Source organism: Macaca thibetana, chromosome X (assembly GCF_024542745.1).
Source record: "Macaca thibetana thibetana isolate TM-01 chromosome X, ASM2454274v1, whole genome shotgun sequence".
Taxonomy (NCBI): Eukaryota; Metazoa; Chordata; class Mammalia; order Primates; family Cercopithecidae; genus Macaca; species Macaca thibetana.
The window spans coordinates 41,753,377-41,777,006 of NC_065598.1; the positions used below are offsets into that span (position 1 = coordinate 41,753,377).

Sequence of the window (23,630 nt, forward strand, 5' to 3'; positions counted from 1 at the left end):
TCTTGCCTCTAAAATGGGAGCAAAATATTTACTTCTGCTGCTTTTTAATGTGGTAAAGATCAAAGGTTAATATCTGAATGTGCTTTCTAAATTATGATGCACTGTATAAGTAAAGGCATAAACAATTCAATTCGGTGTCAGTGAGTACCCGCTACGTTTCAGGCAGCATGGGGCAGGGAGTGGGGGGTTACACATAGAGGGCTATATGAGGACAGAGACTGCCTAGGGTGAAAGCCAGATACTGATAAAACGCAAAACAAAGGAAAATGAAAGAGATATACTTGGTGTGCTGGTAAAGCAATCTGGAGCCACAAGAGGGAGGGGTAATCAATTTCAACTCAGGGGATCCAGGAAGGTGTACATGGAGGTGGAGGGATTTGCCTTGGGCCATGAAGGCTAAGTGGGAATTTGCTGAATAGAGAAGTGGGACAAGGGCATTGCAGGCTGAACATCAGCAAGGTGGTAATGTGAAGGTGTGGAAATGCCTGGAATGTGCAGATGACTGTGGACATATAGATTAGATTCTCTTTTTTTCTTTTTAAAAAATTTTTTATTATACTTTAAGTTCTGCGATATATGTGCAGAACGTGCAGGTTTGTTACATAGGTATATATGTGCCATGGTGATTTGCTGCACCCATCAATCCGTCATCTACATTAGGTATTTCTCCTAATGCTATCCCTCCCCTAGCCTCCCACCCGCTGACAGGCCCCAGTGTGTGATGTTCTCCTCCCTGTGTCAGTGTGTTCTCATTGTTCAACTCCCCCTCATAAGTGAGAACGTGCGGTGCTTGGTTTTCTGTTCCTGTGTTAGTTTGCTGAGAATGATGGTTTCCCGTTTCATCCATGTTCTTGCAAACGACATGAACTCATCCTTTTTTATGGCTGCATAGTATTCCATGATGTATATGTGCCACATTTTCTTTATCCAGTCTATCATTGATGGGCATTTGAGTTGGTTCCAAGTCTTTGCTATTGTGAATAGTGCTGCAATAAACATATGTGTGCATGTGTCTTTATAGGTAGAATTATTTATAATCCTTTGGGTATATACCCAGTAATGGGATTGCTGAGTCAAATGGTGTTTCTGGTTCTAGATCCTTGAAGAATTGCCACACTGTCTTCCACAATGGTTGAACTAGTTTACCCTCCCAGCAACAGTGTAAAAGCATTCCTATTTCTCTACAGCCTCTCCAGCGTCTGTTGTCTCCTGCCTTTTTAATGATAACCATTCTAACTGGTGTGAGATGGTATCTCATTGTGGTTTTGATTTGCATTTCTCTAATGACCAGTGATGGTGAACTTTTTTTCATATGTTTGTTGGCTGCATAAATGTCTTCTTTTGAGAAGTGTCTGTTCATATCCTTCACCCACTTTTTGATGGGGTTGTTTGTTTTTTTCTTGTAAATTTTGTTTAAGTTCCTTGTAGATTCTGGATATTAGCCCTTTGTCAGATGGATAGATTGCAAACATTGTCTCCCATTCTGTATCATCTCCTGTTCACTCTGATGATAGTTTCTTTTGCTGTGAAGAAGCTCTTTAGTTTAATTAGATCCCGTTTGTCAATTTTGACTTCTGTTGCCATTGTTTTTGGTGTTTTAGTCATGAAGTGTTTGCCCATGCCTATGTCCTGAATGATATTGCCTAGGTTTTCTTCTGGGGTTTTTATGGTTTTAGGTCTTACATTTAAGTCTTTAATCCATCTTGAGTTAATTTTTGTATCAGGTGTAAGGAAGGGGTCCAGTTTCAGTTTTCTGCATATGGCTAGCCAGTTTTCCCAACACCATTTATTAAATAGGGAATCCTTTCCCCATTGCTTATTTTTGTCAGGTTTGTAAAAATATGGAACACTTCACGAATTTGTGTGTCGTCCTTGTGCAGGGGCCATACTAATCTTCTCTGTATCTTTCCAATTCTAGTATATGTGCTGCTGAAGCAAGCACAGATCCTCTTTTTTTCTTGCTATTTGAAATATTATTGCCATGAGCACTCATACCCATACAAATATTCTTATACATTTCTCCAATTATTTTCTGCATATAAATGTTTAAAACTGAGATTAATACATCAAAAATCTCCTTGTAGGCCTTTGCGTTCATACCGCTTACCGTATTGCCCTCCAGAAAGGTGGTGCCCCCGTCTCCTGTAAGACAGTTCTGGCTTTACCACACTCTTCCCCTGAGCCTGCAATGACTTTTTATGCCAATAGAACAAGATAACAATTTCTGAGGATGGCGTTTGATCCATGATCTACAACGTGACCCCAAACCTCCTTTTCAATTTTGTTTTTATCTCAGAGGCAGTATTCACAGTGGTTAGGAACACATCTTTGGAAGAGGCTACTTGGCATTGAATCCTGAATCTACTGCTTTATAGATGAGTATTCCTACAAAAGTGACTGAGTCTCTCCCTGCCTTGATTTCCTTATCTCTGGGGGATGTGGTTCCATTAAAATTTGCGAGGGAGCTCATTTTTAGTTGTCAAATTTTCTTATGATTAAACATTGTGAGTATTATTTAAAAAGTCTTATAAATGTGAGTGGTTTGCCATCATCAGATGCCATGAGGACAATGAATCTGAGAGGCATGGAGGAAGCTGGCAGAGCAGCTTGGACAGAGGTGCTTAGGGTTGGGGAGGAGAGATGGCGAGGGCTGAGATGGTGGTGGTGAAAATGGCAAGGGAAAAGGAACCATGTGTAAGGATAAGCAGAGAAGGCTAGCAGAGGAAGGGCTTGGCTGCATGTGAATGTCCTGAGGGCTTGAGGCTCCCTTTCCAGTGTGCCTGCTGCTGCCCTCTGCCCACTATCCTTCCAAAGTCTGGCGAATGCTGCAGTTTACTTTCACTCTGCCTGTGGGGAAAATTTGGGGCTGTATTCAGCATGCTAGGGAGAGCTGAATTTTATTGCTAGCTCACTGCACCACTGGTTTTATCCCAGCTTCAAAAGTGTTCTTGAACAGCAAATGCCATTTGGATGAGACTGTCTTTCTCATCCTCCACCTTTGCTCTCCCTTTGCTCGTCTTTACTCTTTCATTACTGTATCTCCGGGTGTGTACCACAGGTAAGCACCATGGCACATGCTGTGGGGTACATATATAGGAGACAACATGAACTTCATTCTGCAAGGGACACAGAAGGGCATCTCCAATCAATCCCTCATGGCTTCTTTCCCCAGAAGACTTCAGAAATCACAGCTTTGACAAGGGAAGGAGGAAAGGAGACCGCTGGTTGTCGAATCCCTATTGCTACGTGCCAGGTAGCATGCTAGACACTCGTATTGTGGCGTGTCCCCCACCAGGTTACTTAAGGGTACATGCCAGCTGCTTAAGCCCTAAAGGCTAGGCTGGGAGCCAAGGCCACGTTACCCAGCTGAGGGACAGGTGTTCCCAAGAACCCAGACATCCCAGAGGGTATCTGAGAACCTACCAAGTAAAACAGTCCCATCACACACACACACACAGTAGGCAAAGAGCCAGAAAATCAGTTTAAAGGACCTTAGAGACAGAAAGTGATATGGAGCTCTACAGTTGTCCTGCTGCCACCCAGGAGTGTCCCATATCAAGTCTTAATAAAGTCATCTACTCGCCAAGCTGGACTTGTCCGAGTCATCCTTTGGTCTCTTAGCACCTTTCCAGTTTGGGAGGCAGGAGCAGGCGTTACAGTCCCAAGTCTTTCTCATGACAACACTGTATATAAAATGTTCTTCTTTGATCCTCTCAATGACTATAGTGGCTTTATTATCTCATTTTATAGTTGAACAAATTGTGGCTCAGAGAGTTTCAGTAACTTGTGCAAGGCTATACAACTGGAGATTGCAAGACAGGTCTGTGTGGCTGACATTTGACCCCACTCTGGCCTTCATTATCTTTACATTTCTTGGCCAAGGGACTATGGAAACCCACATTCATCCTTCTGTTGTTCAGAGGACCTCACTTATACTTATTCTTGGAGGGAGGTGAGGTTCTGGAAGCGAAGTCATGAGCAGAGTTTTCCCACAGGTTCCGCTATACTGTTGCTTCTGAAAGAGGCATACATGTTGGCTAGTGCTATGGAGGGTGTCAATGTCCTTGGACTGGCAGAAGTTCTGGAGAGTGGTGAACTTTCTCAGTTAACCTCCTCTCTCAGGCTCCTTAGGTCCACACTGATAATCTGGCTGGGTTACCTATGGCATGAGGAAAGCCATACCCAGTTCAGCAAGAAACCTAGTATCCTAGTTTTCTGCAGAAAACCCTGGAAGTCACGTTGCTGCGGCAGCTGAGTCTTCTGACTCTGGATTTTGGTGATTGATGATGAGAAATGGGATGACTGCAGGGCGTCCTACAGAAGGGAAGTTAGCAAGCAGCCAGGTTCTGGGTTGGCTCGGTTTTATCTATGGTGTGGCTTCTTTCAGGTTTCCATTGATTAGCCCTCTTGAGAACAGTGGCAGCTTGGTTGCTCCGTGGCAGCCTGGGGTGTCTCCCAGGACAGGCTGGTTGCTAGGCATCCTGAGGTAGCAGCTGCCATGAGAACTGCAGGCAGCCCGAGCTGCGCTGTGCTCGGCACTCCGAGGCTTCTGAGAGCCCTGATCTGATCATCTGATATACCAGGAAGGTGTGTTTCTTGTTGAAGGAGAGGAGGACATTCCCCAGAGGCTGATAGATTTTTAAGGCTGCACATCTCTTGTGTTCTTCCCTGTGGGGAGCTCCAGGAAGCTCTTCGGGCAGGCTGGGTAGGAGGCTTCCCTGTGGGAGTTCATAACATCACATCTACTTTTATTCCTGCATTTATCTTGGTAAGTTGAAATGATCTACCTATGAAGTTAAGGACAGATCACTAGAGGAGGATGGGGAGTCAGTGTCCCCAGCACCTAGAATAGTGCCTGAAACACGAGAGGTCCACAATCAATGGAGACTTGTTTGTGAAGCTGAGAGGGCTGCTCTCAGAGACTCAGGTTCCTTCCGTCTTCCCGATCTGCTTCTGTCCTCACAAGCAGTCGCAAGATGGCTGATCTGTTTTTATACCTCACGTCCACATGACAGACAGTAAGAAGGAAAAATTGAGACAGAAAAAAAGATGGCCTTTTATTGTATAAGCAAGGCTTTTCCAGAAATCCCTGGCAGGTTAGTGTCACATGGCTATCTCTAAGCAGCAAGGGAGTTTGGGAAAATATATGTTTTCACTTGGGCTTGTTGCCCTCTTAATGTCAGGATTCCTTTAGCCAGTATGAGAATGTATTAGTTTTCCAGGGCTTCCATAACAAAGTACCCCACACTTAAATGGCAGAAATGCATTGTCTCACAATTCTGGAGGCTAAAAGTCTGAAATCAAGGTATTAGCAGGGTTGGTTCTTTCAAAGGCTGTGTGGAGAACCTGTTCCATGCCTCTCTCCCAGCTCCTGGTAGTTTCGTGGCAATCTTTGGTATCCCTTGGTTTGTAGGTGCATCACCTGATCACCACCTTCACCTTCACACGATGTTCTCCCTCAGGACATGTCTGTCTCTGTGTCCAACTTTCTCCTTTTTATGAAGATGTAATCACATTGGATTAGGGCTCCTCCCGATGACCTCATTTTAACTTGATCATCTGCAAAGACTTTATTTCCAATAAGGTACACTCACAGATACTGCAGGTTAGGATTTCAACATCTTTTGGGAGAACACAATTCAACATATCATAGGAAGTTTTAAAACATAGCCTTCAAAATCTTTGACACTCCTGTTCAGGAGGTGATGTCTATGCCCCTTCCCTTGAATCTGATTGCTTGTGATTGTGTCGACTAATAGTGTATGGTGGAAGAGACTTCCAAAACTAGGACATAGAAGGCCTTGCAGCTCCTGCTTGACTTTCTTGGAACACTCTGGAAGAAGCCAGTTGCCATATTAGAAGTCTGAACATCTCGAGACTGCCATCCTGGAGAGGCCACATGTAGGTGCTCTAGCCAACATCCCCAGCTGAGCTCCCGGCCAGTAGCAGTGTCAATGCCAGCCTATGTGTGTGCCATCTTGGATGTCTAGTCCAGTTGAGCCATCAGAGGACTACAGCTCCAGCTGGCATGTGACTGCAACCCCAAGCAAGGACTACTTATATAAGCCCTTCTCAAATTCCTGAACCACAAAGTTATGAACAAAAGCAAATGGTTGTTTTTAAGTCACTTGTTTGAGAAGTTGTTGTACAGTAATAGAAAGCTAGAATAATCAGCAAGTAGGAGAAAATGAATTTTGATCAGCCAAGAAGAGTAGTGGGGCCTCTGAGATTCAGGGAGAGTTGTCATCAGGAGGCTGGCCCCCATGAACCCCTTTGTCAGAGGTTTTGTATTTTTGGGTTTCCACTGGTGTTGGGACTCCCTCCTTCATGCTGAGATACTTGGTTGAGTGTTGATAATGGTAATGTCATCTGATTGTTGAAATAATTATCTTCAAGGGAGAAATTACATCAGAGTTTATCACTGTTAACTGGTGTAATGAAGGTGGTGGTCCCTGGCTTGCCCTATCAGTAGGCTGCTTTGCCTTAACTGAGAGAGAATTGTCCTTGGAAAACAGAATTCTAGCTCGTATAACTTGTTTCACCAAGGAGCAGGTACCTTCCCCTCCCCCATTTTACAGGCAAAAGCACTAGGAGAGGGTCTTCTGCAAGACCCTGAATTCTACAGCATAGTTCTCGGTTTCCCAGTTTATTCTGGGGGCCCCAGAGCCAGACTGTGTCTCTCAAATGATTAGTGAAATGGAGGCTTGTCTTATGATAGAATTTTGTGAATGTGCTTATGGTCATTCTGTGCTGAATAGCTCACCTGTGGGTGGCTGTTCTGCCTCTGGTGTCCAAATCCCACTGCTTTTCTGTCCTCTGTGTGCTTTGCCAGATCTCAAGACTTGTCATTTCTCTTTTAGACCTCCTTCATACCATGCCTAAGCTAAATCCTTGCTTGGGGTTGACCTTTATTGCATTTCTCTTGGCTTCTTCAAATTCACCTTTAAGCTTTGAGCCATCTCCCCAACAGCAGTTGCCAAGCAACTTCTTTTCCTTTCTATAGATTCCTCCTAAAATTCCATCTGTTTCATCAAGCCCTTTGCTCAGCCATGCTGCTGCTTTCTACTTTGCACTGTATTGAAACTATAGATTAAAAACCAAGTTATGCTATGTGGAGCAGGGTTTAGGGTAGTTAGGGCACGGGCTTTGGAGTCAGAGAGGTCTAGGTTCAAATTCTGGCTCCGCTACATGTTAGCTGTGTGACATTAACTAAGTTTTTTAACTTTCCAAACCTCAGTTACCTTGTCTGTAAAATGGGTGTAGCAAATTATATTTTCCAATGATGACCACAACAATTTCTCCCATTTCACATACTCTTCTAGAACCTTCTTACTCAAGAGATGGGCTCTATGTCCCTTTCTTTTGAATCTGGACAAGTTCATGACTTGCTTGTAACCAGTTGAATGCAGTGGAAATAATGCTGCATGACTTTAGAAGTCAAATCAGGAAAGGTGATACAGCCTTCCTGGATAGAACACTCACACTGGAGCCCTGAGCATCCGTGTAAGTTGCCTGGCTGCCCAGAGCCCACTAGACTGCAAGGAAGCCCACATGAGCTCACGTGAGAAACCATATGGAGAAGCTCTGAAAATATACTTGATTCTTATTATTCACAGCTTCTGTATTTGCAAATCTGCCTAGTCACTAAAATTTATTTGTAACCCAAAATCAATACATGCGGTACTTTCAAGGTTATTTGTAGACATGTGTAGAGTGGTGAATGATTTGAGTCACCTGATGTGCACATTCTGAGCTGAGATCAAAGAAGATGATACTCTGGCTTCTTATATCAGCTCTCACACTATAAACAGGTGACATTTTCAAAGTCTATTTAGTGGTATTTTTTGCATTTTGTACTTTTAGTTGGTGATTTTGCTGTTGAAAATGGCCCCCAAGCATAATGCAGAGGTACTGTCCAGTGTTTCTAAGCTCAGGAAGAGTGTGCTGTGCTTTACGGAGAAAATACACATGTTCAATAAACTGCGCTGCATTGAGTTATAGTTCTATTGACTGTGAATCCAATGTTAATGAATCAACAATATATATTTTGTGTATTATCTATCTATCATCTATAAAATAAGGTGTCTTTAACAGAAACATACACTAAACAGGTTATGTACTGATCACTTGATGAAAACATTGTGACCAGGGACTCGCAGGAACCTAATCCTGTACTTCCCCTAGGAACGATGGTTCAGTATTTGCTCATTTAGTGTTCAAGGTGACTTTATAGAACATAACTACCACAAATAATGAGAATAGACTATACATGAACAGAGAGAGATGCTCAGTCAGCCCCTGGCTTCTGAGTTTAGAAGAGCCGACATAGACTCCTGCAGTTCCAGCTCAGTCACTGTCCGACTGTGACTACTTGAAAGACCCCGAGCTAGACAGCCCAGGAGAGCCACTTAAATTATTGACCATCAGAAACTGTACATTATAATAATTTTATCTTAAACAACAATACTTTTAATATTTTGTTATTTTTATTTATATAGCTATACTGTTCATACTTTTTGTTGCTATTAAAAATGTTTTAAGCTGCAATAGTAACTAGAATAATGGAATTAACAATGTATCCCTTACAGGGTAGGTGGGAGGATTACATGAGACATCATTAGATCATGTTGAAAGGGCTAAACGTTGCTAAGTTCCAAGTACTTCACTGCCATTAATATTATGAGTCTTCTGTATTAGCCTTTATTTTATAGAAACATGATTATTACAGTTGGAAAGAGGCTTTAAAGATCACCCAGGCTAATCTCTGTATTTTTTGAGCGAGAGAACAGAGGTGCAGAGAGGGGAAATTGTCTGCGCACAGAAAGTTGATGCCAGAATATGAATTAGAAACAAGGCTCTTTCTCTGTGCTGAATAGAAAACCCTTTTAACTGCTTTTTTTTATGTTTCAATTGTAGATGTGCCTTAGTTATTGACAAAGCCAAGTAGAATCTTAATTCAAATACACAGTAAACTTGAAGGATAATTCATCCTTTTGGTCCTAGAATCACAGGCGACATGATCTTTTATTATCTGTCTGCACAAAAGATGGTTGCTGTGGGGGATGGAAATTGTGCCCTGGGATATACCTTAGTAGATACCAATGTTGCTGGTTTTAGATTAAAACTTGAATAAGGTCTTGGTCCCTGCATGGCAACTTCCAGCACACAGTGACAGGCTAGCATTGACTGCTGGAAAAGCAAGCAGATTTTGAAAGGGCTTGGGGTGAGGGAGGTGATGATGTCCGTAACCATGGTCTTAAAAACTCTTGATTTCAGATCCTGTTGATAGTAGCTGGTATTTGACCCTAGTTTCTATTATATACTAGAAATGAGGTGTTTCTGATGTGATTCTGAGAGTCACTTTTTGCCCTGTATTTTCTGGGTAATGACGTGTCATATCTGATGACACAAAATAACACCAATAAAAACTTCCAAATACTTGTGCCTGTGGGCTCTAGGCCAGGCTGGTGAGTAGTGACAGGGAGATATGCATGGGGCCCCAGTCTAGAGTTAAGGATTTCTCACCATCACGAAGGAAATGAGGGACTCAGGGTCAGTGTGAGGAGGAGGGCTTTCATTCACCCTTGCCCATTCTTTACTAAATATCTGTCCCTTTAAAGGTACTTAGGCCTATAAATGTATACCTCACCTACTGCATTTGCTAATGAATTGTCTCTCTTTGCATAATTGGTATAATCTATCATTTTGAGAATAAAATTGAAAGATTATAATTTTGATGTAACAAAATGTCATTTTGTACAAACTTGAAAAGTACCAAAGCCAAATGCAAAGTCAAACCAGTAACTTGGCCATATACTTTGTCTATCTCTGATTACTCAGGAGGCCCTCTGAAGAACTTTAGGAATGTCCTTCTAGTTCCCTTTATTTGTCTCTGGCCACACAGCCACAGGGACCACCTATAGAAAGTGGTTGCTTTCACCCTACTTCTTCACCCACAGCCAGAACTGTTCTTATTCTTTCTGTGTCCTGGGGGCCGGAACCTCAAAACTGTTGTAAGCCAGAACTTAAATTTGCTTCCAAGAATGAATGAAAGACAGATTACATCTCTTTCCTTTGATCTTTTACATGTTATAGTTGAAGTCTTAGAGAGAAAATTTCCCTTAAAGAGACAGGATGACTTCTAGTCTATAATCACATAAGGTATATAGATTGAAGGGATTCCATTATTATGAGTTAATTAATAGTTCAACAGATAGTTATTTTATGACTCTAAAGAGGGTGTGTGCCCACCAGAAGATAAGTTGGTTCCTTTATGGGCACATAGGCAAGGGCATATCATTGAGACTAACAGCAGTTCTTCTCCAAGTGTTGTCCAGGGTAGAGGCTGCCCTGTCCCATTGGGTCCTGGTGGGAAGTAGATCTCAATTGTGTGGACAGAGACCCTTGACGCTCTTAACCTCATGGTGCCCACTAGTGATTTCTTTACCCAAAGCCCTTGCCCAATTCCACATCAAGTAAGCAAACTGTTGATTATAATCTGCTTCCCATGCAGATTTCTTCTAGGGAAATGTTTTAGTCCATTTGTATTGCTATAAAGAAATACATGAGGCTGAGTAATTTATAAAGAAGGGAAGTTTATTTGATTCACAGTTCTGCAGGCTTTACAAGAAGCATGGCCCTAGCATTTGCATCCGGTGAGAGCCTCAGGCTACTTGCACTCATGGCAGAAGATGAAGGGGAGCTGGTGTTTGCATAGGTCACATAGCAAGACAGGAAGCAAGAGAGAGAGTGGGGAGGTGCCAGGCTCTTTTTAACAAACAGTTCCTGTGGGAACTAATTGAGTAAGAACTCCTTCCCCACTCCCTCGAGGCAGGGCATTAATCTATTCATAAGGGTTCTGCCCCCATGCCCTAAACAGCTTCCATTAGGCCCCACCTCCAATGTTATGGATCAAATTTCAACATGATATTTGGTGAGGACAAACAAGCCATATCCAAACTACAGCAGGAAAGAATGCAGTGAAGGCAAGAGTCCAGCCCCAGCTGAGGACAGATTTTCTTTTTAAAATAAGTCAGTAGTCTGGCATTCCAGTTTTACATATCAAATTCACTGAAGGATTTGGTTAATGAGAGTCTATCGTGGAAAGACAAATCCACAAACCCTTCCTGGAGGTGCCATTGAGTAGCACTGGGTAGGACAAATGGAGGTGAAGTAAGAAAACTTGTCAGGACCCAAACTTTTGGGAGTATTCATATACACTGAAAAAGGACCCAAAGATGTTATGTAGGAAGTTCAACAAGATGACCGATTAATGTGTGTGTGAGTGTATGTGTGTGTGTGTGTGTGTGTGTGTGTGTGTGTGTGTGTGTAAGTGCATAGAAGATGTCACTGGGCAGAAATAGGGGCCCACTTTTGTAGGCTCTAGCTCAGTGTTTTTCACAGTATAGTCCCAATCTACTGAAACAGAATCTTTTGGTTTGGGGCCTGGGAATTTGTGTTTTCAACAAGCTTCCATGTGATTCTGATGCCCATTCAAGTTTGAGAACCACTACTCTGGTCCATGTTATCATTGTTCAATTCTCTTTTCCTCCATGTTGGTGTGAGAAATAATGAGTAAAAAGATAACACTATGTGTCTAAATCTAATTCCTCTTATTTCTGTAGTTAAGATAAGCAGAGGTCCCCCAAGAAATGAATTTTCCATGAACTCATATCCCAGTGCCAAATAAACTAGCTTTCTAAAATTTTTAGCACTTGGTTCAAATATCCATTAGATAATGAAATAATTTGGGGGAACAAGTGTTGGAATGAAGAGAGACAACCATAGATGTAAGGTTTAAAGTGGTTTTTAAACATTGTATTCTAAAAAAATGAGATTTTATGGCCTTAAACAACTGTTTATTAAATAAGCATTTACTTAGAACATATGGTATTCTTTGCATCAAAGACTACTTAGAAAAGTGTGACTGGGGAATCCTTATCTTTCTTTATACCTTTTAAGCATCTTTCTTTGCCCTCTCGGTTTTGGCTCCAGCGTTCTCATGCTGGTCCCTGATGACTCAGTCTGTCTTGACACCTCAAATTGCCTTTGGTACAGACTTAGCTTTCTCTCATCAAAACTTACCTGTTGCTATGAGCTGTATGTTTCTGTCACCTCAGAATTTCAATGTTGAAATCCTAACCCTCAATGTGATGGTATTAAGAGGGGAGGCCTTTGGGAGGTGATTAGATGATGAGGGTGGAGCCCTCATGAATGAAATATGTGCCCTTATAAAGAAGCCCAAAGGAGCCTGTTTATCCCTTCCACCATCTGAGGACACAGTGAGAAGATAGCCATCTATAAACCAGGAATCAGGCCCTCACAAGACACAGAACCTGATCATGCAGGCACCCTGATCTCCGACTTCAGCCTCCAGACTGTGAGAAATAAATTTCTGTTGTCTATAAGCTACCCAGTCTCTGATTTGTTCTTATAGTGAGCTGACCAAGTCACCTATGTTGAATTTCATGCTCGCTACTCAACCAGTTGTCTCTCTAGAAAGCAATCTGACTAATTTATCCATGCCAAAGTGTTGATACAGCATAATAGCTTAGAATGTATTCCTAAGGACTCTTTTGGGTCTAATCTGTCAAATCAGGTGAAATGTGTTTCTAATGGAGGAGTCTAAGGCATCATAGAAGGAAAGAGAGGGGAAACTATTTGGGCAGGTAGACGTTCTTAGGATTCCTAAAATAATACCATGGAGTAGACTAATCTGATTAATTTTAAGTACAGTCTTCCCTAATTCTGAGGTTAGGAAGGGATAGTATAAGGATTCTGAATACACCTGGAGACTCAAAGCCAAGTAAAATAGGTGATTAAACCCCCTCCAAAGAACGTATGTAGAATTCATTACAATTTAACGAAAACCATCTAGTGACTATCACCCCCAGCAGCATATTTAAGATGAGGCTAGAAATTCTAGAAGGGGATTTAAGGAAGCACTAAGTGCTTGGCTTTTCTCCAGCCATTCCAGTGTCTTCTTGGGCTGGAACAAAAGCACTGTCATGCTGCTCTTGGGAGAGATGTATATGCCTCGCTTGGAATTTAGAAGTACTGGGGATCAAAGAGACTGACTGATGCCTGCTTCTCACCTGGGGAAGTCTAAAGGGAAAGGTTGGCTAAGGAAGCCACAAGAGCAGTGCAAAGGCTGGGGGCCCAGATGGGTGAGTACTCTTGCCACTTAGTGGGCAGGATGCAGCTCCTGGGGGCCAAGAGGACTGTGGGCAAGGTAGCTGGAGTCATCTTTCAGGGACCCTATCCAAGAGGGTGGCTTGCTGGGGCAAGGGGATCCTGGAAATAAGAGGCTTCAGGTTTCCTTTTGGGTGCAAAAGCTGAGGAGGTCAGAACTGATCAGTTAGAGTGTGTTATCAGAGTCAGGAAACTGCCACCCAGAGGTCCGTGCAGACTATTCAAAGAGCACATTCCCCTTGCTTCTGCATCCCTTAGAAAAGCCAATACTTGAATGGTTGCTATGACAGAGGCATGTTGCAATAGCATCACTGAAATGAGATATTGCCTTGTCCCATAATTTTTCTCTCTATTTCAGAGAAGCAAGCATAATATGGAAGAAGGGGTAGTATATCAACATGGGTCCCATGAGAAGAGCAGAATTATTATGAGTGATATAGAATGAGTGATCTGTTATAGGAATTAGACCTCACACATTGTGGGAACTGGTAGAGAAATCTGTGTGCAACTGTTGCTCTGTGTCTGCTGTTGGGGCTGATGTCTTTATAGGTCAGCCAGGCCAGATGGTCAGGAAAGGCAACTGGAAATGAAATGAAAGTGAGAGGCAGCAAGGACAAATTGGAACGTATGAGGTCAAATTGGAACTTTCAACTCCCTCAACTCTGATGAAAAGGGTGACCTGTGGGAGAAGCTGGCACTATCTGCTACAGAGCAGCACACATGCCTGGCCCAGGACTTAGAGAAGCTAAAGGAGAAGATCTCATTGGAGTTGGAGAAACTGCAGGTCTGGGTGCTGCCCACACCAACAAGGGGAATAAGCAGATCAGTAGCAATGTCTACGAGCTGGCTGCAGTGCCTGGCACTCTACTTCCACCTTCAGAGCACAAAATGGTGGTTCCTTCACTTTTGTCTGGTGCAAATTTCTCTTGGAAATTTCTCCACCCTAACTCATGGGAAATGTAGTTTCAGTTTAGCTAAGTGGCTGAACCATGCAAAAAAGTGTAGAAGGAACTGTTATGGTTTCTGATCCCTAAAATAAGTTCTCTGAGCCAGGGGTCGGGCCCAAGCCAGGGAAAGGGGAGAAGCTTTGAATTGGATATGAAATTATTGACTTAGATTAGAGTTTTGAATACCAAAATGGGGTTTCTTAAATTGGCCTAAAAGTCACAAACTTTGTTTAAGATGTTTTCAGGAGGCAGGGAGACTTGTTTGACGTAACAAGGTTAAAAGGACTGATGGAAAATACAGTCACTTCCTATTTATACCCAGTCAAGTTCAGCCTTTTAAATAAACCAGTTTCACAGGCATTTAACTTGTGCAAATTTCACTGTATACATTGCTACATTCTTCCATCTCAATCTTTCTGTCTGTCTCACATAATTTAAAATACTTGAAATTATAGTTTGCATCTACCCTTTATTAAATATTCTACATCACTGTGTACTTTAAATGTACATATAGAAATACATATCACTATGCAGGGTTGCACTGTATATACAAAACTACCTATATTGTTTATTATCGACAATGTAAAGTGCTTTTCAAGGATATTTTCACAGTATAGAATTTTTACTTTGTGTTCTTATTGTAGAAATTAATACTCTGCATAAAATGAAGATGTGGCTCTTCTATTCCCCAAACTTCAGGGACAAAAGAGGATAAGAGGAAGAGATCACATGGCTTTAAAAAGTATTGATGGTTCTAGCACATCCAGTTCATCCAGTCCCTTCTGGATCATCCAGTCCCTTCTAGCACATCCAGTCCATTCAGTCCCTTCTGAATGTGTTCACATTTTCACTTTATGAAATTATAACATGTTAAAGATGAAAGAGACCTTAAAAGTCACATTAGGCACCCCTCATTCTAGGAGAAGGAATCCAGTCATTAGAGGGGTGATGTGTCCAGGATCACATGATACCTGGGTAGCAGGTCCAGAACTAGAACCCAGTGTTCTCGTATTAAAATTGACTTTGCCTTCCATATTGCATGCTGCCGTCCATCTCATGAGTCCCTTTAGCAGGCACTGTGAGCCTGACATCGTTTCAAGCCATCTAGGGACAGAGGGTCCCCACAGCTTGGACCAAGCCATTGTCTTTTGTACATTCTGGGACAGACAGGGATACAGGACTCATCTCAGAAATGACAAGGGCTCTCCTGTTTTAGATCTGGTTTTGCCTTTACTGCAGGATTCCCAAGGTGGATCAAATCTCTTGTTCTTCCCATGTGCCCCCTTGTATGCAGCCTGAGCCTCTCCCCTGGGCATGCACACTGCCCACTGCCCTGCTATGGTCCAGGCCCTGGGGCTGAGGCTTATTTGATGACCACAGCCAACGCTGTGGCAATCAATCATATCAGACTGCGAGGGTGTAGTCCCGGCCATGCACGGTCTCTTTTAAACACTGTTAGACAAGAACTCTGATCCCAGTGGTTTGAACTCACTCTGGAAATCAGCTTTCCCCAAGCCTCCTCAGGCCTCCCTTGGGATTCTGTTCTCAGAGCTCGCCTCTGTAAAGGGTTATAGTCCCATAAGGGTTCTTTGTGAATGAGAATGATCATGTTCGTCTACCTCCTCCATGGCCCATCTGATTCCAGGTGAGATAGCACTTATAATCTTTGGGCACTTATGATCTTCAGTCCCTTTGGGATGTCAGATACTGAATGCCGTTCTTCCCCCATCAGAGGATTGTCTTGATTTGGTTGCTTTTCCTTTTAGAGTTTCAAAGCAGGTAAAATGAAGCCTTCCTGTGACATTTGGCAACACCACTGCTAAGGTCTTTTTCTGTACCTCAATTGGGAGAGAAAAACAAGTGAGATCTCTTGATAACACCAAATTTCTAAGCATTTTGGTTTTAGACAACCACATAAAATCTGAGCTTCTATTTTGTTTGTTTACACCTGCTGCTCACTGCTACTCCCCTGACCACAGTGAGTGCTTCTGCTGCATTTCCCAGCCTGAAAGAATTCATTTGCATCCTCCACTTTCCCTTAAGACAACATAAAAACATAACAATGCCCCTACAAAGAGCAGCGATGCCTGTGAGTAGGGGGATTTTTCTACTTCAAATCGGTATTGCATTTTTCCTGTTCAGTTGTTTTTGGCAGCTGACCACAATGAGACATCTCAAATAATGCATTAATTGTAGCGAGCTGAAGGTCTCTCTCATGGAACACATATCTGATTCAGGGCTTCTGCTCTTTCTTGCAGCTCTGACACTGTGATGATGACGCGATTGGCATATAAATCTTCTCTTTCACACTGGAACAGGAAATAAAAGCAGAGCATGCGCCAGGCCCTCAGGTATTGTGGGATAAGAGGAGGCAGCTACAGAGCTGGAATGGAGTGGATCCTGTGTCCCACCAGGGTATTTCCAAGGGTGTTTTCCCAGTGTGGGGTGGGGGGAAAAACTCCAGAGAAGCCACGATTGTCAAGTTGCCCTTTTTGTGTGCTCTGAAGTGTCCTTGAGGATTTAGGAGGAGGCCAGGGATGATGCCAAATCTGTTTCAACAGATACATGTTTTTATGATAGCTTATTAGGGGAATTCAGAAAATGGGGGCTCAGTCCTTGATCACAACATCGTATCAACAAGTGCTCAGACATCAATTTAATGAAAGGTTGAGAACAAAGACCTTTCCTGAATCCAGCTGGGAAAGTCCTAACAAAATGTTGATCAGGAAATATCAGTCTTCAAAGGGCTTTGCCTTCTTTTCTTCTGGGCCTAGACCACTCAGGCCAAAAGTACTCGCCATGTGCCAAACCCTTGTGTAGAGGCCTGGGTGATGAGGATACAGTATGGAGCAAGACAGGCATGTTAAGGAGATCTGAAGACATAAAAGAGATTAAAGAAGAAAGATATGGCAATTCCTGGCTCGTTTGGAATGGATCCTTCTGCATACATATTAAAATTTACACATATGTATTAGGCCTTATATATGTTCTCATCCAACAAGCATCCATGTTCAAACAGCTGAGTATTTTAAACTGCAACTAGATGTTTCAGATTTTCTATCTTTAGGCCAGGGGTTCTTATAGTGTGGTCCCCGAACTAGCAGCATCGGCATGACCAGGAACTTGTTAGAAGTGCAGACTCTCGGGCCGGGCGCAGTGGCTCAAGCCTGTAATCCCAGCACTTTGGGAGGCCGAGACGGGCGGATCACGAGGTCAGGAGATCGAGACCATCCTGGCTGACACGGTGAAACCCCGGCTCTACTAAAAAAATATGAAAAACTAGCCGGGCGAGGTGGCGGGCGCCTGTAGTCCCAGCTACTCGGGAGGCTGAGGCAGGAGAATGGCGTGAACCCGGGAGGCGGAGCTTGCAGTGAGCTGAGATCCGGCCACTGCACTCCAGCCTGGGCAACAGAGCGAGACTCTGTTTCAAAAAAAAAAAAAAAAAAAAAAAGTGCAGACTCTCTGGCCCTAGTCCCAGACCTGCTGAGCCGGAAACTCTGAGGTGAGGCTCAGCACTCTGTGTTTTCACAAGCCTTCCAGGAGATCCTGACGCATGTTCAAGTTTGAGAACCACTGCTTTGGTAGAATCTGTGCTCACTGCTTTAAGTATCAATGTCCTTCACTTGCCTCCAAATAGCAATTAAGATAGTCAAATAAAAATCAAATGGAACACTCCATCTGGAAAAAATGGTACAATTTTTGCATATGCTCACTTGCTAATATCGCCCTGGTCTCTTCTAGTACCTGAATGGGAAAGTAGGTGGTGTAGGAAAAAAAAAAAAAAAAAAAAGGAATCTGCGGGCATGATGACCCCAGAGATTTTGAATAACTCTAATGATGGTGAGACTTTGTTCCACAAACGACTTACATGTTCTTTGACTCTGGGAAATCTCTTTCTTAAAAAAATAAGTTGAGTTGCAAGGAAACTTCGTATTAGATTTCCAGTACAGATAAAGGGGACATAGAGAATGGATTGTCTTATAAGATGTAATGCTGTATTGAGTTGAATGCCAAGTTAATGATCTATTTTCTTTGAAGTTAAGGTTATAGAAGATCTTGAATCAAAACGATTCAGTGAGGCGGCAAGGCAGCAAGTTCCTTTTAGTGATTTATTGGTAAATTTGAGTAATTCCCCTGCCGTCTGCCTCATCTACTTGCCCTACTTCCTTTAATGACAGAACTGTATAGACTGTGTTTGGTATTGATGGTGGTTCGCAGATCTAACATCTCATAAGCATGCCATTTTTGGTGTGAAGAATTACTATGTATATAGGGCAGACAAGAACTTTAGTATTATGAAACGGGGGTCTTGGGTGATGTTCTGCCCAAGGAGAGATAATTTCCCATTGTGCCAATAAGTGAACACTGGAGCTATGTCATCCCCCTGCCTAATTGGACCCATTAATCTCTGCTGATAAGAGTTAGCTAATGTACAATTGGGGGCAGGTAACTACAGTAAGTGAATCAATAAACGTCTGTCAAAGACCAACTGGGTGTGGAAGATGCTGAGTTTAGGGTTCAGGGAAAAGAGAGGCATGTTGGATATCTTTTGTTGTTGTTGTCATTGTTTTATTTTGTTGCTGTTGTCATTTTTTTGTTTTGTTTTGTTTTTAGACAGAGTTTCGCTCTTGTTGCCCAGGCTGGAGTGCAATGGCATGATCTCGGCTCACTGCAACCTCCACCTCCCAGGTTCAAGCAATTCTCCTGTCTCAGCCTCCCGAGTAGCTAGGATTACAGGCACATGCCACCACGCCTGGCTAATTTTTGTATTTTTAGTAGAGACGGGGTTTCATCATATTGGTCAGGCTGGTCTCGAACTCCTGATCTCAGGTGATCCATCTGCCTCAGCCTCCCAAAGTGCTGGGATTACAGACATGAGCCACCGTGCTCGGCCTGTTGGATATGTTACTTGCTTTCGAGGAACTTAAACTCTGCACAAATATGCTGCTTTAAGAAAGCCCTAGAGGGTGACCAAATGTGGGCATTTTAGGCATTATTAAAATGTAAATCAGAACATGTCACTCTTCTGTGCAAAACTCTTCTAGACTTCCTATGTCACACAGAGCGAATGCCTGCAACCCTACTAGACCCTCCATGTCCCAGTTCCCTGTGACCCTTCTGACCACATCCTCCTCCTACTTGCCCTTCATTCACTTGCTGGTTGGGGGACCATGCCAGGCACATTCCTGACTCTCTGCTTTTGGACTTCCTGTTGCCTTAGCCTGAATTTTTTCCCATTTATGCTTGCTTTCCCTACCTTTCTTTAAAAGAAATCCTTAGCATTGCACACCGTTTAACATACTCTGTATATTTTATATCTTATTTATTATTTGTGTCTCTCAGTAGAATGCGAAAGTCTATGACTTCAGGGTTCCTTGTTTGTTTAATTCGGATAATGAAAGAATGAGTGAATGCACTTGGGTGGGCCAACAGAGGACAATTTTCAACACCCCTCCTATCACCTACTTCTTTACTGAACAAAAAGAGCCTAGCAGAGAAATTGGGACCAATATTTAAAACTGTTCTCTGTCAGCATGACATTGGCTAAAACCATTATATTTTTCTTCTTAAAAATTTATGATTAAAGTTCTTAGGCAAATAAATAAATTAACCTCCAATTGTGATTCAGTTTACATGTGATGCTTTAGTTTGGATTTTAAGATCAAGTAAATTCTGATATGCTACCTATCTCTAAAACATACACCTTTCTTTTCACTTTATTGAATATCATTGTCCCAGAACAGTCCCTATTCATTCTGTTAATTCACTGAAGCTGTTATTTATTGAGTACCTGCTATGTACTAGATACTTCTCTAGGTGCAGTGGATACAGAAATGAACAGACAAGACTAAAACCCCTGCCTTCATGGAGCTTACATTCAAGTGGGAGAGGTAGATGATTTTCAAGAGAAATATATGTTAGGTTAGGAGGTGATGAGCATTATGGAAAAGAAGAAAATTGGTACAGGGCAGGGGGAGGGGCTGCTATTTTCAACAGAGTAATTAGGGAAGGCCTCAATGACTAGGTGATTTTGGACAGAGCCCTGGAAGAGTTGAGTCAGTGAGCCACATGGCTATCAGGAGAAGACCTTTCTCTGTAGGAGGAATAGCATTTGCAGAGGCTTTAAGGTGGGACAATGTCTGGAATGTTTGAAGAATAGCAAGGAGGCCAGTGTGGTTAAGGCAGAGTAAGCAGGAAAGAGTGGTACAAGATGACATTGGGAGGGTGGGACATGTAGGATCTCAAAAGCTATCATGAAGACTCTGGCTTTTACTCTGAGTGAGGTGAGAAGCCACTGGAGGACTTTTTTTTTTTTTGAGATGGAGTATCACTCTTACTGCCCAGCCTGGGGTGCAATGGTGCAATCTCGGCTCACTGCAACCTCTGCCTCCCGGGTTCAAGCGATTCTCCTGCCTCAGCCTCCTGAGTAGCTGGGATTACAGGCATGTGCCACCATGCCCAGGTAATTTTGTATTTTTAGTAGAGACGGGATTTCTCCATGTTGGTCAGGCTGGTCTCAAACTCCCAACTTCAAGTGATCCGCCCGCCTTGGCCTCCCAAAGTGCTGGGATTACAGGAACGAGCCACCGCCACTGGAGAACTTTGAAGAGAGACTGCAGGAACTAACTTGTGCTTTTGAAATGTACTGCTTACTTAGAGAACATACTAGGTTGGGGCGTGGGGAGATGAGACATAGGGAGACGATGTGGCAGACCATTTCCATATGCCAGGCAGAGATGATGGTGGCTTGGACCAGGGTGGTAGCAGCGGAGATGGGAACAAGTAGCTAAATCCTCATATATTTTTAAGGTAGAGCCAGCAGAATTTGCTGACTGATTAACGTGGGATGTGAGAGAGTGAGATGTCACCAAAGTGTTGGCCTCAATCTCTGAAAGTACAGAATCACTATTTACTGGAAAGGAGAAGACTGGGAAGGAGTTGGTTTGGAGTGAGGGTTGGAATTAAGAATTCGGTTTGGGCCGTGGTGAGTTTGAGATGCCCGTGTGACATTTAAGTGGAGTTGTGCAGTAGGCAGGTGGATGCAAATCATTGATGTAACCAAAGAAGCTGGTGCATTTTACAGTAACATCATCTGATTTAAGAGGGAAACTGGACTGTAACTCATCTTTTAGGCTGACTTTCTTGAACATATTTCTCCTGTAGTGCTGGAAGGGCCTTGGTGGTGTCTGTAATCCTGTGATGCTTTACTTTGTTAAAAATCCACATCCCCATCAGCATAAGTTCAGGGGAGCAGATGCCACTGACACTACATGAAATTTCTCATTAGGGTAACAGACCCATGTGAAATTTAAATTTCCTTTTTTTTATACACTTAAAGACAATAGCTCCCCAGCTTCTGACTTTTTCTTCTCTACCAACTGGTTATGCATGTTTTTACTTCTATATTATCAGGGAGGTTAATGGGATGATCATCACAGTCCAAAAGAGTGTTTTTTACTTCTGTATTATCAGGGAGGTTAATGGGATGATCATCACAGTCCAAAAGAGTTTCAAGCACTTCTTGATGTGTGGTGCTAGGCCTGGAGGTGTGGAGGGCCTTCTGACTCCTTGCAGGTGAGTTATGCATTGGAGTGAGAAGTGCCGAGAACTCAAGCTGACCACTGGATGTCATGCCAAAGTTGGCAGCAGGTGGGTGAGTGGGAGTGGAGCAGCCATCAATGATTGGAATGCCATTTTTGCCATACTTGCCATAGGTTGTTAACCTGCGTGTTAGAAGACATACGAAGCAGTTAACAGGCTTTATCTAGGGATAAAGACTACAAAATACACACACACACACACACACACACACACACACACACACATATATATATATATATATATACACACACACATAAATGAGCACTATAGTAGGCTACATAATGGCCTAAAGACCTGTGAATATGTTACCTTACAAGGCAAAAGGGGCTTTGCAGATGTGATTGAGCTAAGAACCTTATGAGAGGGAGATTATTCTGGATTCCCTGGGTGGACCCAATGTAACAACAAGGGACCATATAAGAGAGAGGGAGGAGGGTCGGAGTCAAAGAAGGAGATGGGATGATGGAAACAGAGGTTGGAGTGATGAGGCCACAAGCCAAAGAATGTAGGTAGCCTCTGGAAACTGGAAGCTGGAAAGTGGATTCTCCCCTAGAGCCTCTAGAAGGAACATAGACCTTTGGCAAACCTTGATGCTAGCCCTGTAAAAACCCATTTTGGGCTTCTGATCTCCAGAACCATAAGGCAATAAATGTGTTGTTTTAAGCCACTAAGTTCATGGTAATTTGTTGTAGCAGCAATGAGAAATTAATAAAAGCATTTTCAGTGTACAAGGCACTGTACTAAGCCCTTATATTTATTATCCTATGTAAACTTACAAACAATACTGAGTAGTAGGTCCTATGACTACTCTCCATTTTGGAGATGGTAAAACTAAAGCTCTGAGTAATTCTGGCTACTGAACTCACCTGTGGTCACATAGTAAGTAAGTGGCAAAGCCAGGTTTTGAACCAAGATGTTTTCAACTCCTAAGTTGGAATTCCTAAATAACATGTTATACTTCCTTTCCATATTTTTTGGTACGAAAATTGACTTCGAAAGCATAAGCCAAAAAAGCAGAATGGAGTTTTTGTTTTTGTTTTTTTTTAAGGAATGAAGGGCAAAATTTACTAAACTAGAGTCTTGAGGTTCCATGCCGGGTATCTGATAGACCTTAAGAAGTATTTGTTGAATGGTCAAATCATCAGGCCAGGCATGCTGGTGGGATTACAAAGAATATATGCTATTCTTTTATGTATGCTGTAAATTTATCCAGCTGCATATTTGCAGCCAGGCTCGGCAAGGTGACCAATCCCTCCCCCGGTGTATGTCTCTTGGCAGAGTTGTTTGCGCAGTTACTTCCTGAATTACCATGCAAATGGAGGGAAGCTGTGAGCCCAAATAATTAAAACAACTCAGAATAATCAGAAATCATTTCTCCTGGGCTTTTGCATGCACATGAATATCTTTATCTCCTCATCAAATTTATCTTAAAATGGCTTTGCATTTCTTGAATATATATCAGCCCATGTTCAGGGAAGTCACCAGGTACAGTGTGGATGTGAGAGGGAAGCCAGGCTAGAGTGTACATTTTGCTATTCATCGTCTGCCAGGTAGGTAATCCACCTGAGGTGGAAGAAGTATGGATAGATGCTTCCAAGTTTTCCTTTCTGGTGTTTATTTGTGCAGATATTTTGTTGATCTGTCCTCTCTGGAGGCTGGGTGTCTTGATAAACAAGACCGTTTTGCACCTCTTGCACTCACCCTCTGTCCCTTTCTGGGCTTTGCTTGACATTTACCAACACCTCTGCTCATTTTGCCTATGGTCACTAGTTTCTGTGCTACTAAGGCCAGCTTCTCTGTTCCAGTATTCCCAGTAGCTTCTCTCATGGTCACTGTTGGCTGTTCTGTGAAGAGTTCTCTGACCTTCAGTAAACCTTCAGCAAACCTTCA

General features: G+C 42.7%; 1 non-coding gene across 1 annotated transcript; it reads right to left on the reverse strand.

Moving 5' to 3' along the window:
• Positions 1 to 1,835: 1,835 nt before the first annotated feature.
• On the reverse strand, positions 1,836 to 1,942 carry LOC126946944 (U6 spliceosomal RNA). Its single transcript, XR_007722809.1, has one exon. It is a non-coding gene; the product is annotated as a U6 spliceosomal RNA (small nuclear RNA).
• Between the last annotated feature and the right edge of the window lie 21,688 nt (positions 1,943 to 23,630).